At 41.0% G+C, this 19990-nt stretch overlaps 1 protein-coding gene across 4 annotated transcripts in view; it reads right to left on the minus strand.

The window, feature by feature from the left end:
- GLI2 (GLI family zinc finger 2) overlaps nucleotides 1-19990 on the minus strand; it is a 381010-nt gene that overhangs the window by 192889 nt on the left and 168131 nt on the right. For 2 of the 4 annotated variants that reach the window (XM_085584944.1, XM_085584945.1), the window contains exons 3-4: nucleotides 18976-19127; nucleotides 10385-10562 (exon numbers count right to left, since the gene is read on the minus strand). The gene's annotated coding sequence lies outside the window, so the exon portion shown is untranslated. Of the gene's footprint in view, nucleotides 1-10384; nucleotides 13661-14141; nucleotides 14232-18975; nucleotides 19128-19990 lie in introns of those variants that run through there. The other 2 variants (XM_085584946.1, XM_085584948.1) reach the window with 2 other exon arrangements.

Raw genomic sequence — 19990 nt, forward strand, 5'->3', positions numbered from 1 at the left:
TGGCACAAACATCTGGAATTAGAAGTAACCCAAATCCCTAAATGATAGCCCTCCTATGTACTGCCCACAGAGGTCCAGCCCAGTTTTGCTGAAGAGACAAGGAACATTTGCAATCATACCTAATATATTTCAAATTGGTTATATTGTTTATAGATTGCTTATGTCAAAACTGGTGAATTCTCTGGTGTGCTTTAGGATTTATGTATTCCAGTTCTTTGAAAGGTTTGTTCTTATTTGTTGCTACCTGCAAAAATATATATCTTAGCCTCAATTCACAGTGGAACAATGTTAGGTCATTATTCCTTGAATTGTTAGGCTGTAAAGAAGCAATTTCTCACTAACCTGTGACACAGGAAATTGTGATTCTGATGTCAGGTCATTGCTGGAGTTCCTTTTACAACAATCTGTTTTTCTTGTCAGCAAATGACATTTATGTATTATTTCTAGAAAGTGTAGGCTTCAGTATTTTTGTATGTATACATTCAATATTTCTCTTCTACCTCTTATTCTGCATAGCCGAGATTTTTAATATATGATTCAACTGATAAATAAATATATTTTGATTGATAGTGCAAATACCTGGCAGATGAAACTAGTGCTATCTCAAACTGTTTCTCAGAATAGTTGAGTTTCCTGCTTTTGTTTTCACTGCGATTTCTTTCATGAAGCTTTGCAATGAATGATTAATGCTTGGATGCCCCTTTTCTGTGGATTCGCTGCTGAACTTAATGTGTTACTTTGTGCTTTGCATGGAGGGAACACAACCCAAACTGCCACCGTGGCAAGATTCTATACCTGATTTAATTGGGCTTAGTGTTAGGAACCACAGTCACTCGTGAGCTTCAGAGCTCCCTGTGATGAGAATAAATATTTTTTGCCAATGTACAGCAGCCTAATGTAGTTGTTTTATTCTATTCATTTGAAATTGGGTAACACGTAAAATATTGGACAGATGACAGTGTGCATATGTTTTACCAATAAATATGCATATTGACTACACAAGAGGTGGTTTACCAGCAGAATATGTTTTACATATACTTATGGGACTGATGCTATAAAGCTACACATCCACAGAGACAAAAGTTATTTCCATTGAAATGCACACAGCATCAAACCTTTCCACAGAATTAAAGCACCTCTCTCTCTGTTAGTGGTTTTTAGGATAATATGCACAGAAAGGGAGCTCTGTAACACTAATATGATTACTTTCTTCTGGAAACATCCCAAACATTTCCAAAACAGCCTAGATCCTGCTGGATCTACACACAGGAGGTGATCTGTGAATGTCTCATGGGGTAAAGGTAAACAGATGGGATAAAGTCCTCAGTGGAATATAATATATACACTAGGTCACATAACCATACGCAGGATGAACAATGGAACCACACTACAAAATTAACATCTTCCTCTTAAATGCAGTACCTATTTAATTATCCAAGACAACTAAGATCTGTTAATATATTTACAGAACAATGGCATCAGTAGAAGGTGACTAGCAAGGACCACAAAACTTTCATCAAAAGTCCGAAATTAATTTCTACCACCCCCTAACCATCCATTAATTTTAATCCAGTGTTTCTGATGCATGGATTCAAATAAAGTTTTCCACAAGAGAATGAAAATTACGATATTTATACTAATTAAAAAACGAGGGCAAAATAAATTCCATCTCTAAAGACTTCCAAAATTTGGAGTGAACAAAACCTAGAAAGTATACTAGTAGCAATTTTACACACAAGAAGAGATTATGCTATTAATGTGTAGATTATTAATCTTTGATTTCCTCAATCGGCAATCAAATAATTATTTGGCATACAACATGGAGGAAAAAAAACCCATTGTATTATGTTGATATAAAAATGTGAGGTAAATCTGGTTCTTTGATAATATAACCTCTTAATAGGACAATTAATCTTCTAGTATCACTGCAAATTTCTCAATTCCAGCTGGCAGAGCTGATGTGACATAACCCAAATGCTGAATGTAACATGGTGAGAATGACTCACCAGGCCGCCCCGAGGAGAGCAGAGCTTCCCCCAGCCAGGAGCTCATGGCACGAACTCCCGTACTGACCATGCAGATTCTGGTCAGTGCAAAGAACAACAGTCCTCTCTTTGAAGATCATCTAAAGAAGTTGACAAACACTGAATGCAGTCCAGTAGTCCCAATTTATGAATATATTCCAAATATCAGAAAGAATACTGTTAAAAGTCATTCTGTCATTTGGTTGCAGAACCTCTAAGCAACAGTCCCAAAAACTGGGATGGTAACTCACGGGAACCTGGTGCAGCCCAACAGTTTGTTACATCCTGAGACTTCTCTCAACACACTCTCCCCAAATTGTCTGAAACCTGCAATGCTCTGAAGTGAACACACTTAACCCAGTAAGCATTTTCTTGCACCACTAAATTACATTTTCCCCTTCTGACCACAGAAGAATAAATCATAGTAAAATAATCAGGTACACCCTGAAGGATGTACCTTTTCCTTAACTTTCACAGAACATCACAGCTGCCATCTGAAGTGTGCCACATTTTGGAGAACCATGAAAAAAAAGAGGGTGAATTTACTAAGTATTACAGCAGAGCACTTTCCACCAGCCTGGGTTAGGTCTCTCACACTCCCAGGGTGTTAGGCACAGCCCACTTCAGTTCCTTTCCAAATGCTCTCTAGAAAATGCCCTTTTTCTCCGGATTTTCTAAAGAGTTAACTGCCCAGGACAAAGTTACTTAATCAGGTTCTGGATAAGTCCAGAGAAAAATGCAAAGCAAACAGAGAAAAAGGCTGGAGTTGATGCAACCTAAGACAGTTCACTCTGCGGTCCAGAGGTGGACAGTGCGAACTGTATCGTAGGAGAATAACTCATCCAAGGAGTGACACAAGCAGAACCACAAGAAAGCCCACAATAAACAAACCCAGCAGCTCAGAAGATGCAGTGAGCCCTGGGCCCTGCATGGGTACAGACCCTGAGGAAAGGGGCCATCACAGATACGGTGATTTCCTGGGAGCAAAGAGCTCCAGCCACAAGTGTGGTTCAGGGATTGCAGTTTGCAGCTGAGCTGTGGCCTCCTTCCCACCACCACCTTCAAAACGAGCTCCTGTGCACTGTGAAACAGCTTCCACAAAGCAGCTGGGGACAGAGAGCAGGAGGTACAGCAAGGACTCTGAGCATTGGTGTTTAATATTCTCAGTGATCATCACTGGAATCACCGAATAGCAGGAGAGGGGCTCACATGCCTCTGGTGCAGTGCCAACAACACAGTCACAGAAACTGAAGTTGAAGAGCAGCTTTAAACAACTCCAATCAACAGTGGCAGCAGCTCAGCAAAGGGAGCTCAGGCTCATGAAGTGCTGCTGGCAAAGGGAAAAGGTTTAGTGACATTCAGGAGGTCTGGACAGTGCTGTGGGGACTTCCACTGTAGAACATCTAGAAAAAGGGCTGGAAATTAGTTGCATATTCTTTTTTTTTTTTAAATTCATTTTCCAAGATTTGAATTAGCTACCATATTCTTTTGACTACTTCAGTCTCCTGAAAGGGTATGCCAATTTTTGTTCCTACAAAACGGTTTGTAAGATCTTTTGGAAACAAATGGTCAGAGACCCCACTTTACACTTTATCTGGAGGATGTTGAAGCAAGCATTGCCTTCTCACATCATGCTGGGCATCATCTCAATGCTGACAGGGGGATTGCCATCAGCTGAGTCACCAAGACTGCTTCCTGCAGCTCCTCTGTGGTCCTTGAGGAATCCAACTCCAGAGTGGCACTGACCTTGTCTGACCTCTCAAAGGGTTTTGGGGGCCCAGCACAAAGACATTTCTATGTGAGCTACTCTCCAAGGGGCTCCTTCATTCATGCTAAGCTACATGGTTCCAGTGCAATGGGTAAAAGGTTATGAAGAGAAGGAAGCACAGCAGGTATCTCCCTGTATGGAAATCACATTTGTGAAGATGATTTTACAGCACCCAGCACAGACATGCTTAAGCAGCAGCTCAGTTGTGGTGCAGTGCATGGGGAGAGTACAAAACCCAAGACAGGCAGATCTGATGGAGTGATCTATGGGGGTGCTCTCACACAAGCAGCAAGAAAATCCTCTGAAGCTTTCCATCCTGCATTCTCTGTATAAGCCACATCTGCTCCAGAATGGCAGAAGACTATTTTAGGCACAGTTTATGGAGTTTTTAAAAATGTTATTGGGACTATATTTTGTATCCCTTTGCCAGTAAAGCCAGATGACTGCACCATGAGCTAGATCTCCAGATGGTTTAAATCACAGGTCTTGCTCTAATTTGCTCCAGCAAAGGATCTGGCCCCATGAGTCTAACTACATGAGGTAGATGAAGCTGTAAAGAATGTGCCAAATGAGCTAAAATAGCTTTTCTAAAAATAAATACCATAACAGGACTTCCAGTGCTACACATAGGCATTAGGTCTGTCAAAATAGAGTTACCAATCCCAGGCATTCAAAAATCATGAGTTGGATATAAAGTTGGCTTAAAAAAAAGCCCACAGGATTAAAAAGAAACAAGCAAACAGCAATGTCTATGTACCTCTTTTGGTTTGCATTCTTGGTGTTTTTGAGTCTTCAGGACAAACCTTGGTCATCTTTTAAATCTTTCTCTGCTTGTTTTTTTTTCCCCTTCTTTCCCCCTTGAAAGCATCAGGGCTAGAAACTTGCTGCTAAGAAAAGAATGTTAAAAAAAGAGAGAGAGAGAAAGATTCTCATGTAATTGCCTGACTTCAGAAACTAAGCTTTTAAGAAGAATATCATGAGACTCATGATAAAATCATGAGAGTTGGCAACACTATTAGTGAGCTGGAAATGATATAAAGCTCCCACTTCTGTAGTCTATGAAGTATTGGACTTTTGGTCATAAGCTTTTTATGCACAGAAAAACTGTCACTGCCATATAACTGGGCTTTTCATTGCCACAGTCTTCAGATTTCCATTAGATCAATTCAGATAGTTTCTAGAGACCTCCTGTTTGTGTGCAGTCAAAATGTACTTGGCAAGGAAAGACTTGCAGCAAATTGCAGATGGACACAAACAGGAATGGGCTCGAAGCAGGCTGGGAGCCTGAAGGAAGGGCTGTATCTGGAGGAAATGAAGTATTTCCACACGGCTGTATTTGCTGGACTTGTACAGCTCTCTGAAGAGCCAAACCCTCCCCCCAGAGACAGATCTGCAAATCCAACTTTTACACTGAAAAACTAGTAGTAGGGAAAGAACAAACAAACCCAGGCAATTTCTTTGACAACTTGACATCTGCAAAATGCATGGAAAAGATTACCATGTAACAAGGGCAAGGAAGCTCCCAGCAGCATGGGGCACCAGAAGTGTCCTGATTATTGTGTCCAGTCAGTGCTAATCCACCACAACAGGAGTAATTAAAATTAGATGTGTGAAGAAGTGAGATCACCACCTTCCAGGACCTAGCCAGTGTGGGGCATCATTCCCCCTCTCAAAAAGAGATTGTGTGACCTTTATGTGTTTGATGCTACTACAGGTCAGTCCAGCTGTAACAGGCTCCAGTCAATTCTGTGAGACGCCAAGGTCCTTACCTAGTTCACAGGAAAGTGGGAGAATGCTCCATGCCCTTGAAAACCTATTAGGAAGCATTGATCCTCTCAAATGAAAGTTTGAAAGACTTGCACTAGAATTAGGAAAACAGATACAGATAGGTGTGAGTACATCACACCTCTCTGGGACTGTTAAAAGGCCCCCACTGCTGAAGCAACAGCACATGACAAAGTTAACACATCCAGAAGTGTAATTTGTTATTTGCCTTTGTATGCAAAGCTCACACATCTTCCTTCAGAAATGAAATTTCAGGTGCCAGTGCCTGCTTAATGGCTAATGGACCTTAAATCCCCAACACTGTTGGGAAAATCTGTGCTGCAGTTTTAGCTGGAGAGACCTTGATCCTTAAACAGCTCATCTACTTCCTCGGCACAGACTGCAGAGCTGGGAGAGCACTGTAGCAAACTGAGTCATGGGTAAGGGAGAAGTCACCAGGACCAGCTGGCATCAATGTTGCACCAAAGTAAGGCAGGAAAAAAAATCCACTGAACTCAGTGCATGACATTAGCACAAGCTCCAGAAGAATTTCTTAAGGTTATAAAGAACAAGTTCCAGGGGAGAAAATCTGTACCTAGATGAAGTGTCCTGTGAGTCAAGGTTATCTTTCCAGAGGTCTGTAACAATTTATGTGTTTGAGTAAAACAAGAAAAATCTGGTAGTTATAGAAGAGTTTGCTTTGAATTTTGAAGCCAGAACTGGAACCTGAAGAACCTCATGCAAGCACAGGAGCATCAGGACTGCAGATTTTATTGGTGGGACTTTATGAAGTCCTGGACCTGCCCAAATGAAAAGAGTTCATCACTTGCAGGTGAAAAAGATATTGAAAAACTCTGGAATATGGAAGCAGGACAGCTACCAGCTCTTAGAAAGTATGTTCCATTCCTTTAGCATTCAAAGAGGAAAAAAATTGTTTTGTGTCGTAGTGCTGGGCTTTTTGAGATGCCCTGTGTCCAGAAATGTGAAAGAGCCACAACACACATCCTAGATCTGTAGGAGAGTGGCTTGGCCAACACACTGCTTCCTGCAGAGCCCTGGAGGAGCTGCGTAAGTCAGGTCCTGTGGAGATGCAAAGTACATCTGATGTATGCCCATCATTTCTCAGGAGCCGTGTGTCCTGCAGCATAGGTACTGCAATGTCAGACTGAGCTCAGGTGAACAAATTGGTGAAGAGCACATCACCATATCTATTCTGGTTCCAATGTACTCGTACATGAAACAGCTCAACTACAAAGCTGGCAAGCAGACGATGCTCAATTAATGGATCTGAACCAGGATTTCAATTATGACAATCTGCCACCTAGTGGGAAAGTGAAATTTACTCCTTTAACCAGGCACTGAGATGGCAAAAAAACCTTTGTGAAGTCTGGCAAGAATGGAACGACCTCTTTTAGAAAAGTGAGAATTGCACAGACAAGGCTCTCAATGGATAAGCAGCCCTCTGTCGGCATTTTAACCTCCCAAAGACAGTGAATCTGGCCATAAATATATAACATGAATATATAACGTGTTTATTTCATGTATGATGCTCATAACATTACTTGTGTGTGTGTTCTTGCCTATTTACATCACAACCAGACAGAACTTGGTTAAAAGTCACCGTGTAGTCTCATCCAGGTGATAACTGAGCACAGCCCAAGTCACCTTCTAGCTACCCAGCAACAAAATTTCACACAGCTAAGGGAGACTGCACGTGAATTCAGAGCAGTCCCAAGATGTGAATATAGAGCCAAATTTTCCCATAGGATCCTGTATCATTCTGTTGGTGATTAGCATCCTGAGGATCATACCACCATTTTGAAGCACAGGAAATCTGATTCTCAGGATACCCCTGAAGACAGCAACTTTTTTTTTGTGAGGGGGACATTACTGGAGCTGTAGGATAACAGTAATTTTGGAGGGAGCTGCTTAGGAGAGACAATCTGTAAGGGTCAGCACTTCTCAAGAAGTGAGCTACTTTTTGTTTACAGTGAATGTATTTATGGAACTTTATTAGTAACAATGGCTGTTTGCATCGCGTGTATTTCCGGCAGCTTTGGAATTAACTTTCAGTTGCTGCTGGCTGGCTTTTGCCTGACCCTGGAAAACAAAGAGGTACCACCAAATCACTCCTCAGTTCTATTCATTATCCAGGTGATTCCTCCACTGTGGCCAGGGTATTCAGGAGGGAGCCCATATCTCATTGTCCTTCAATGACTAGACTTCAGGTCTAGTCAGATCTGATCAGTTTGTTTGCTACTATTGGTATTATACAGATGTGCAATTCCATGCCATGGAAAGATGTTTCTTTAATAACTGGCTCTTTTTGTTTTTCTACAGGATACAAAGACTTTTTTTAGTCTGAAGTTTTAGTTATTTTAGTTACCCAAAAATGTAATTGTTCTCAGTCCAACTCTGCCATCTTGTGGTAAATATTAAGAGGTACTGTTTAACATTTTGTAATTTCTGGCAGTAATTCTGTATACTGGATAGAAAATGCTTGCTGAAGACCCATTATGCCAGCCTTCCAGTAACTGAAGGAGGCCTACAAGAAATCTGGAGAGAGACTTTTTAAAAGGTCATGGAGTGATAGGACAAGGGGCAATTAATCTGAAACAGGGGCAGATTTAAATTAGATACAAGGAAGAAATTCTTCACTCTGAGTGTTGTGAGACCTTGGCACAAGTTGCCCAGAGACGTTGTGGATACCCCATCCATGGAAGTGTTCAAGGCCAGACTGGATGGGGCACTAAGCAAACTGGTCTAGTGGAAGGTGTCCCTGTCCAAGTCATGGGGCTTGAAACTAGATGATCTTTGAGGTCCTTTCCATCCCAAACCATTCTATGATTTCACCATTATAAAATATTTATAGTAAATATTCTCCTCTGCATTTCAAGGAAAACCTCTATCCTTCAATGAGATAGGTTAAAAAGTGAATGAGCTCGGAAGCTGTTTGCTTTGCATTTTGTCTTGGATAATAAAAGGCTGACATTTGTTTCACATTTGTGAGGAGCTGGCTTGTAGTCAGGCTTACTTCCCAGTTCTCATGAAATGGTTCCATGCTGCAGTGTTTGGATTATAAACAGGGGACTATTTAAACTCAGGCAATTACTTTTCCTCCTCACTGAGGTCTAGGCAGAAGCCAAGTTTTGAACAAAACAGTTCAGTCAATTATATGTAAAAATTATTATAAACCAAAGAACCATTTAAATGTTTTTGAAAACTGACATTTGCACAGTGCCAAGACTCAGCTCAAAGTAGTTTCCTCTCTGAAACCAGTTACCTAGCCTGTCTCCCACACTGGGAACAGACTCTTCAGAGGAAGGAGTAAGAAATCCTACTTTCAGAGAGTGACTCATCTTGGTCTTTTCCTCCTTCCCTGTACAGACAGCAGCTGGCAAGCCAGGGAAAACAAACACCTTGTTCTCACTGTGACGTTGCAGTCACACCTAGTGTAGCAACATGAACTTCCCTTCACCCTGTCTCACCATTCAGGTCTCAAGTGACCCCCTCTTGAAATGAAACCTTGGCTTACACAATATGTGAAAAAGCCTCAGTTTGGTCTCACTCACACCTTATAAAGGATTGAAGTGCTCATGGTCTGTGTGTCGAACAAAACCACTGCAGCCTGGCAGGGAGCTCAGCTCCAGACATGGAGCAGAAGAACACTGCCATGTCGAGCTCAGGGGAGTCTCCAGTCACCACAGTATTCAGGGTGGTTCAAGAAACCACTACCTTGTCAACCTTCACCACTAATGCATTTGTCCCATTTAATTTTGTTCTGCTGACACCTTTAATACTGTTGTGCACATCATTTTCAGTGTATCAAGGCACTGGATTTTGATCTCTGGCTTGGAGCCACATCAAATTCTATCAATCTTTTGAATATACAAACATAGCTTGAAAGTTCTGGTGTAACCCTTCCCATTCCTTTCTTCCCCTTTCCCTTCTACTAAAATAATTTATGCATATAGAACTGCAAACTCATGAACAAACCTGTAGAAAATAAAAGGTATCACAAAGGCCATGCAAATTAGTGCCTTACATCCAGGCAAGCTCATCTCCTACTTCCCAGTCACATCAAATTGTGATCTTTGTCCTCCCAGTTTCCTACCTGCTGCAGCGCTGTGTCTCCTGCGGCACCTTGGAGGAGGCCAAGCTTGGCAGCTGAGGAAGCCAGATGTCAGGGTCTACAAAGAAAGTTTTCAGCAGTGGCAGCTGCTTGTCAGATCACATTCCCCCAAAGGCTTATGTTTGGCTCTGATGGTGTATCTGTTGGTGGCCATGGCTGATCTTCCTAAAAGTCATATGTGGGATCAGCTCCCAGTGGGAAACTCAAGTTTCTTCTCCTGAAAGGCAGTCTCCATTGATTTGCAGCTCTGAGAAAATGTTAGTTCTCTTTTTTTCACGATCTCAGAAAGAGTTTATGTTCAGTTTGTATAAAACTGAATTATTAAGAAAGGCAATTTTCCATAATTTCTAAAGAAGAGAATGAAACCCCTTTTATTTGTGCAGTTTTAAATAATTTCCATAATAACAAATATATACATTCTTACCTACAAAAGTTTTTATCCTTGGATAGGAACTGGCTTTGGTATTGGATTTTCATTTGAAGCAGAGAAAACTAAGACACATCCTTTTGAACTCAGGCACTTCACAAGCACTTAAAAGAGTCTTTGGTTATGAGATTACCTTGTAAACATAATGATCAAATGAGGCTTCAGAACGACATGTTGGAAAAGTCAGCATTTACCCATAGACTGAAAATGTTTGAGACAATTTCTGTCACAAAGTAAACAGACACCTGTGTCATTAAATGAGATTTCACCTTGAACTGTGAGTCAGGCAAACACCATGTCTGTCTTCAAGTACTCTTCCCCCTTTTCCTCTGGGCAGGTCTGCTGGAAGATGGCATTTTTCTGCTGCTGTTGGTTGTGTTCTTGGTGCCTGGGTACTGGCTTGGTGGCTGGTCACAAACCTGGGACTGGAATTTTGGCTGCTGTTGCCTGTGAAAGGAGAACACACTGACAAAGAGGGCACAGTGCATTGATGAAACCCTTAACCACAGTGGTGCTAAGGGCCCTGTAAATGTCCAGTTTGATGGCTAATAACAAATGCCTTGGACTAAGAGGAACATGAACCCTATTCCTGTTCTACCAGGGAAGGATGCCAGGTCCTGCTCCTGATCCCTGTGGCTGTCCCACCGGAAGGGAGCACTCTTACCAGAATTCCTGAGGATTTGGATGCTGCAGTGCACACTTGAGTGTCTAAGTAATTTGATTGTCACCCTCTCATCCTCTCAGACACTTCTTTGGACAGTGAATGACATCACCAATATGTGATATAAAGACATTTAATTTCAGATTTTAAATTTACGGTCCTTGAAGTTTATGAAGCATTCCTCTAAGATTTTCTGAAGATACAAGGCACAAAGCATACCCTATTGAATTTACATTCTCTTAGGTCACACCCTTCTTGTCCTGGAAACTTTTAATTTCTCTTTTTGCTTCTCTCTGCCCTTGCCAGAATTTTTGGATTTTTTCTCAGATGCCACTTCTCACTGAAAATACCACTGCTGCTGAGTGTGAGGCAGAAAACAGGCTCTTAATAAGGATCCTATAGGTCAACTCAAGATACATGCAGATTACTGAAGTTTAATCTGAATAATTTTGCCAGATCAAGAGATGTTTCACAATTTCTACGGTCACTTAAGGAGCCAATCTCTGCCATTTGTGAGGAGCTGCTTCATTATTCAGTTCTCTGATAGCATAACCTTATGAACAACCAAAACCTCTCTTACCTTTGATCATTCTCCCTCCTTCTCTACAGACAAAGTTTTGTGGAGCAGCCTCAGTTGAGTTATCTGTGATGATGTGAACTGTGCTGTACAGCTCAGACCAGCTGATGGAAACACCCCCTATATGTATTATTTTTACAGCCACTGTGAACAGCAACTTCACAGATCGCCAAGGAAGCTTTATGGGTGGGTTATGGTAATGACATTAAAAGAGAGACATGGGCTACAAAGAGACCCTGGCATGCAAAGAGGAGTTTCAGAAGTGTACAGCAGCCTGCTCATGGTGACAATCACAGTGGCTGCAGGGTGTGAGCTGGGGGCTATGCTCTAGTGCCAGTCTCCTCGCACAGATGCCACATGAACCTTTGTTTTGACCCCAGGGAAGCAGCCATATACCATCAGCATTGTGAAAGCTGCAGGATCTCCTCCCCTGTTTCTCAGTGTCTCACTGCTGTTGGCATCTGTATGGGATCATATGAGACTTATTTTGCCATGGTACATGGACACAGTCAAGGAATCCAGGTGATTCCCTTATGTTTCCTCCAGGCCAAGGATATGCTTACCCATGGTTTCTGTCCTACCTCCAAGACAAGTGAGCTGTACCTGGTTAACAGCTCTGTTCTCTTTAAATCACTGCAGTTAGCATTTTTCTTGCTACGTCAGGGCATCAACAGAGTAAAGCTGTTTCTACCTTTGTTACACTTTGGCTGCACCTATCTCTGGTGATTCCCTCAGAGATCCAGGCAGGGACAGCCCCAGCCAGGCAGTAGATGGCACCAATGTACCGCAGTTACAGTATGCACAAAAACAGTTAAAAGGGAAAAAAAAAAATCTCATTGCTCTTGCTGCTTACAGCCCTTCTGTTTGATCTTGGCTCAAAACCATCTTTTCTAATGATCATTCTTCCATAGCAAAACTCAGATCCCTGCACCTTCAGGTGCAAGCACAATTCAAGGCTCTCTGTGATCAGTGTTTCTCTTTTCTTCTTCAATTCATCATTCTATAAAATCAGCACAAGAATTAGGAAGTAGAATCTCTTCATCTCTGCTTCGTGCCTGTAGCAGATCATTAACATCCTGTATTGCTCTCTTCTCAACTGCTAAATCTGGTTCATGGTCAGGGTATCCATGCACAGACCCAAATTTAAAGTTGACAGCCGTATTTGAATATGGAGGGAACTTTTTTGGGAGGGTTGCTGCTGATTCCCCTCCTTCTCTGTATGCTGGACCATAATCTGCTTCCCAGGAGCCATTAGTGAGTTTTCTCCAGTGGAGATTTCTGGCTATCACAGGGTCCTTGGACATCAGCAGAATTGTCTCTTTCTTGGTCTTACCCAGAAACATGTTCTAGTTTGTTTCACACCCTTTGTTATTGCTCTTAAGTTTCTGACAGTATTTTATGGCTTGTGAAATGGATTTTGATACAGGAGAAAGAGGCACATATAGACCTTTGAAACCTTCATCTATGTTAACATTTTTGAGGTCTGTCATGATGCAATTGTTTCTGTAGTCCAGATATCTTGGTGCACTGAGGATTGCCTCACACTCTGCTTACCTGTACTCACAACTCCAGTTTAGATCTGCAGCAGGATGAGGAACTCTTTTCTTCCATGCCTTTGCTTACAAACATGGAACACAAAGCAATACAGTCCACAGCACTACCTTAAATACCTCCTGAATAATTATGACAGAGCCATTTGGTATCTCTGCTTCCCTCCTCCCTTCCTGTAGTCACTCAAGGTTCAGATCTAGGCTGCCAAAACTAGCTAAGCATCTCCCAACTCTGTAAAGCCCACGTGGAGCAGACTGTTTGTACTTACAGAGGGGTTTCACCTGAGACCTGAGGGTCACAGCTTCTCCAGAAATAGAAAGAGCAACACCTCCAGAGTTGCAAGAAACTATGCTGGCTACCATATATTTTAGAGTGTATAAAATCATTATTTCTGCAGAACAGATAATTTTTCTGAAACTTTAAATTAGTGATTAAAAAAAAAAAAAAAAACACAAGAAAACCTGGCAAGCTGTCACTGTCCTCCTACAGCTTTTAGCCAGCTCTTCTTTATGATAAACACATTATTGGCCCTATATAATTTTCATATTCACAGCAATTGTTCAGTTTGGTCTGCCTCCTTCTCTCCTACTCTAATTTCACTCACAAAAGAGTTTGTTTCAAGGAACTTGAAGTTTTAAGATAAGTTTTAGCTACGGTGTGTGTTCACCTGAGTTCATTAGAAGATGAGTTCCTTTTGCTTAACTGAGTCAGAATAACCTTATTCTGAATAAAATGTAGATACTTGAGAGGTATCTCTTTGGCTGAGGAAGACAAATTATAATAGACTTCAAGTCTCAGTGGCGTCTCCAATAGTTCTGAAGATCCTGCTCTGTGTGTATTCCAGATGGTCCAGTAGGCACTACAGAGAAATTCAGGAGACAGAGATTCTCTAGAAGCACTGATTTCTTTCCTGTCCTTGTCAGAATTGCTTAAATCTCTGCAGTCTCCTTTCCTCATCTCCCCTTCTTTTCCTCATCAGAGTGCAGTTACAAGACTGAAAGTAAACAGTCAGATATTTGCTCTGTGTTAATAAAACCACATATAGGTCCCTTCCTCCCAAGTTCTAAGGACAATAAAGTAAAACATTTGTGAAGAAATATAATCCACTTTGTTCTGAAACAACCTTGAAAGCCAAAGAAGGATTTCACATCAGCATGTAGTTTTACACCAACAGGCACATTTAGAACATTATGACTCATATAAGTATTTCTGGGTCAGAAGAAAAAGGGTTATTTACCTTTTGCTGAAGAGCTACAGTCCTTCAAGGGAGAGGAAAAGTGAATTGGAACATTGTAGCTGGGTCATCAGGACCAGGTTTCTACAGTCCCTGCCACGGTACATGAAAGGCAAGTAAGGAAAGAAACACATTTCTCCTTTACCTTCTCCCCAGCCCTAGACTTCTCTAATCACAAACCAGCTCTCAAAACCCAAGTTAAACTTTCTCATTGAAGATCTAAAACTTCAAGACTGGACCATGGAAGATGACAAATACAGGATAAATTAGTGACACAGCTTGTTGGGGGTGGGGGGTGGTTCACTGTGACTCATGGGCATTTGTAGGTGAAATCGAGTGGGTGATCTCAGATTACTAATGCTGATAACTGTTATTTGGCCACTTAATATAGGTGGATACAGTGGACAAGATTTGGAATGTACAGTCCTTGGGAAATAGACTGTGCACCATGCTATAGACAAGGACAAAGCTATAGGAAGCCGAGACAGGTGTTGGTACCGGCTGTAGAAATGCTCTTTGCTCAGGCCAAACCTGGTGACTGATTTAAGCCTGGCCATGTGAAGAAAAACACACCAAATCGATGCATTACTCACAGCACTATGGTGTTCTCATTCCCTCAGCACTGTGTATCCCTGAGAAGTGTCCCCCTCTCTGAAACACTCAGGTCCAAAAAAAAAAGTTTGCCCTGCTGAGCTAGATCTGCCACTACCTGGGTGTAGGAGTGATGGTCATCAGGGTTCTGTGTCATCAGGACTTTCTGTACACCAAGGAGCTCTGCTGCAGATCAGCAGAGAGCCAGCAATGGTAGCATTTCAAAGTAACAGTTTAAAAGACTCTGCTTTAGTGGACACTGATGATGTTATACTCCTTTCTAGATGTACAGCCTAGAGTATCATGAGAATGCTGTTCTGTTGTTGTTCAAAGTCTAGAAATTTGAAGATATCTAGAGGTTATATTTCTTGGTAATGCATGACATCTATTGACTCATATATGTGCAAGGGTCTTCCCACCCTGGGTAGTTCCTCTCCACCATCTGCTCCCAGCAGGCTTGAAGAAGCTGTTATTTCTCTTTATGAGAGTTAGAGTTGTTTAAATAGAGGATGCTAAAAGGCCTGAAAGATCATGTTGGGTAGGGAGCATCAGCTAGTTTAGCTTTGTCAGAGGAGGAGGATGAAATAAAGGAAGGCAACTGCTATTCTGGCTCCTGCATATGCTCAGTAGCTAGACCTAGTTAGAAAAACCTACTCTGACGTTCAAGGCAATACATTCTATTTGTCAGCTGATTGGTTTGATGAGGACAGTCAAATCTGCCAGCAATAGATACAGTGCAGTGAGTAACATCCTCCATAGCACAGCAGTGCCATGGCAGTTCATAGAGAACATGGGACTTAGGTCTGTGATTGTGATAATTCTGTCACTGAGGTATTCTGAGGGATGGTGAGAGATATATGAATATCTAGAGATGCTTTCTATAAGATCAAAAAAATAAAGCAGAGAACTATAGATCATCCTAGTATTACTGGGAGACCTAGTGTGCTTGCTCTGTACCAACACAGTAAGATTTCCTAAGGATAATGCAACATCTTTGTGTCCTAAAGATGACACAACATCAACATCCAGATTTGTAGGAAGGCAGCCAGGGAATATTAGACCAAATTTGTCTGTGTACCCAGCACTAAATTGTCTGCTGTAATTGATACTGAAGTTAAAACTTCAGCTTCCTAACAAAGCAGGAGAGCAGAGTCTCCACTGGTTTTGGTTCCCTAACAAACACCATCTTTATGAAGTCACTTTAAATAAGGAGTTCATGTGCAAGCAACATATTTAGGATATGTGAGTTAAGACTTACCATTCAGCCAGGAGTCCTAGATCAAGCAAGTGGTGCACTGACTGAATTAGAACCCAGGGATGGTTATAAGATCAGAGGTTAAAACAGATCTGTACAGTATTCAACTGTGAAACTCGCCATTCACATTTCTACATATCCCTATAGAAGTCCACTTTGAGAGTTGCCATATATTCTGCTATTTTACACATTTTAAGCTATTTTAATTAATGCAACAGTCCTTCCTCTTCTCCAAACATTATTCAGTTCCCACAAAAGCATTATAAATAGTTTTGAGACATCCAGGTAGCCAGGTAGCCAAGAGAGCCTTGGCTCTCTCTTATCCACATACTTGCTGACCTCTTCAAAGAACCCCAGTAAATTGTGATACCTGAGCAGAAAAGCCTGGCCAGTTGCTTTAACCTCATGTCTGAAGCAATATTTTCATTTATTTCTGATGCCCTTTGATAATGTTTCTTAGCATGCTGAATTAAAGTATTCTGTGGTCAGTATCACAGAACAGCTCTGACTACTCCCTGATCTATTTCTTCAGCCATACCTCCAAGATATTTAAATTCCCAATAAATTTGCAGATGGTACTTTTTTCACTTCCTTTTCTGAAGCAAATAAGATACTTATACTCATCAGTTGTGGGCAGACAACTTGACATAAAAGGCAGGGTTCAAAGCATGAAATTTTCTGCATTCTAATTGCCAAATTGAAACAAAAATAAAAGATCTTATCTGAGATAAATTACTGTTACATAATTAACACTACTTACATGAAAATATGTTATGTTCTAAAAATGCTAGAGGGTAAAAAAAATACAACAACAATGATGAGATGAAGGAAAAAAAAACAGTGTACTCCAATTTTCAGGCACGAGTGGGAAGGAACTGCAGAATGCTGGGACAAAGATGTGTAGGACAAATATATCGCCTGCTTGTGTACTGTTACCAAAATACTCACTGAAACACATGGGGCATAAACAACCCTATTTAGAATACAAGATTGCACACATAGTTAAAAAGCTGGGAAAATAACTTGAAAACCTAATGAGCATCAAATGGATACTGTGGAGGAAAATGCCAGAGAAATGGCAGGTGTGAAGGCTACGTAAGATCATCTTCGATGAACAAGTCAAGAGGGTTATGAGTACTTAAGATTTGTATCACTTCTTCAGATTATAGATGATAGCTCTTAGCAGGAGGATGCTACTGACGAATTACATTGTCAAAATATTGTTGTTATATAGGCATGAAGGGTAAAATATGTTTAAACACACAGTTTTGGATATAGTGAGATATCTGTTCAGCTCAAAGGAAAAGATGCAGATATTGCTTAAAAAGTAAGATCCTTTCTGCAATCAGAAATGTGCATGCTGGGATAAAACCATTGATGTGAGCTGTGAGCATGACACTTCCAGAAAGATACAGAGCATGAAGAGAACAAGCATGAGAGGTCATGGATTTATAGACCTCTGACCAGGAAAGTAATGTTGACATTACTGTATTTGGAAGAGGCAGAGGATACGTAATGGTCTGCAAACATGTGAAGATTGCTTTGCAGAGGGAAGTCAACATTTGTGTTTAACTGTTTTAAAATTGTGACAAAGATTAGATTGATAGCAGAAAAAATTTACTAACTGTGGGGGTAGGGAAGCCTAAATTGACTGAGGAATCTCCACAATGGCAGCTTCCCTGCAAGCATGTTAAACAAATACCTGGTGGGGGAAATTCAGGTGTGGTTAATCCTGTTCTGTACCAGCGGACCGCTCTAAGTCCCTTCAGCTGCATCAATGATCTCTGCATTTCTATGAAGTTGTGTACAAGGTTAGATGTTTATGAAAAGATGATGATGACTTAGCTCCCCATATTTTTTCTAAATTATATCTGTATGTTATAAATATTGATTTTTGAAAAAGGTTAAGAATTTAAAAACAGACATTCCTGTAAAAATCCATTTTAAATCAAAAACTAAACCCCTTATCAAAATATTTCGAATGAAAACAAATATTCTGATTGAAAAAAAAAAAAACAACTCCAGTTTAGGATTGTTTCCCTGGTAACCAGGAACACTGTCATCCTGTGGACTTGTTCTTCCCATTCTCCCCCGTGTGCCAGGCTTCCAGCTTGCCCAGCACTCCTGTGGCTGGGACTCCTGTTAGGGTTGCTCCCCCCTCTCCCAAATGGTGGATCATGAAACATTATGGTTTGTGCAGACCAAGGAGGATGCACAGATGGAAGAGAACAGGATCAAGAGGAACAACAGAGTTTCAGTGAAGTCACCTAGCAAAATATGTAAGGAGAAATAGTTTTAGTATAACTTTTTATTAAATTAACCTCTTTGGGTTTTTAGAGAACAAATATCTGTTTCTTGTCCCCCACAGACAGCTTGAGGACAAATAAGCAACTTATGAGACGCTCCAGACGGCAGCTTTCATATTTCTCATACATCACAAGGAATTATCTGATTCTGGGTTTTTTTTTTACTTCTTTGGTTTCCCTCAGACGTAGAGATTACATTCATTGTAGCCATTGTAAGTGTCAGCACTTTCCCTAAAGCAAGATTCAGCCTCTGCCAGGCTATGCTCAGAGGCTCAGCACTGGGCTCAAAACATGATAAAACAAACCACCCATATAGTGGTCATCCCTTCACCTCAAATCAATGGGAAGTCTATCACCCTTTATTAATAATGTCTGTTCCAGATGAATGATCCGGTGGGACAACAATTTCCCTGTCCTGTACTCACATTTCAGAGGGGTGCTCTAAAAGGAGCAGCTGGTTGACTTCATGGAACAGACCAGCAACTCCAGCAGAGTCCAAAGGGGTACTTTGGGTGATACACTTCAATAACAACTTCACAGAGTGCTCAGGTGAGAGGCAGCGCCCCACCTAAATATTTGACCTGAAGCTGCTCACTGAGCAGGCTCTCCAGGCTGATTTCTTTGATGGATCAATTTGGAATGTGTTAATGGCATTACTCAGCACAATAAATAAAATGAGACTCACCTTAACGTTTCTTGGAAGGAGTCATGGAGTTTATGACACCCAGTGGGAACAGCAAGAGAGGGTCATCTGGAAGGAACAGGGAAACATGCCGAGTGCTCACAAGGGAAATTTCGAGAAACAGATGGAGAAAATATCAGAATTCTCAGCAGCCCCTAAGGAACAGATGAAAAACTTTTGGGTCAATAAGCCAGAGAGTGAAAGGCTCAGAAACAAGGTTTTTGGTTGAATTATCTGGTCCACATACTGGGAAATGCTAATAATCCACTAGATCCTCCAGTCTTCATGGGTGCAAAATGTTGAAAAACTTCTGAGGTGAAGCAGTAGGAGAGATATTTCCCATGTTATCTATGGAAAATAATTTTTTTTTTGTTAAGTAGAAAGGAAGATTTTTTTTTTTTTTACCTTATAAGGAATCTGAATTTTTCTTCTTTTGATGATAAAATCAATATGAGAGGGAATTTCCTAACCTGATCATCAGATCTGTTACTGATGGCTCAATTGGTGCAGAAACACAACACAATAACAATTTTAGATGGAAGTACCATTTGTAGCTGTTAAATTACCCAAAGGATCTTTCACATGAATGCTCCGGACTGAATAGCATGTGCGTATACATTCCAGTCATGGATCCAAAACAAATTAGGAAGCTAATACACACCCTCCACTGGGACTTAATTGACCATTAGTTTCCTAGGTTCTGAAAAATCATGTCATTATATCTAACTTATTTCAACATTGCTTTTTACCCCCATAGGATTCTAGTTCTACATACATTTTAAAAAAATGCATCCTCCACCACAAAGATACTACTGCCTTTTGAGGGCGAAAGCTTCTGCCCAGCAACACTTCACAACTGGCGTGGACATTTTTACTCAGGAATTGAAAGATACCATATCTCAGTACAATTACGCATAAGAATGTAGGTCAGACAAACATAATTACCAATTACAGAGTTTAGACAAAGATGTGTCAGTTACAAGCTCACTGCTGGGAAACAGGATGGCTAGTTCTTAAT

Source organism: Lonchura striata, chromosome 7, assembly GCF_050655825.1.
Source record: "Lonchura striata isolate lonStrDom1 chromosome 7, ASM5065582v1, whole genome shotgun sequence".
NCBI lineage: Eukaryota > Metazoa > Chordata > Aves > Passeriformes > Estrildidae > Lonchura > Lonchura striata.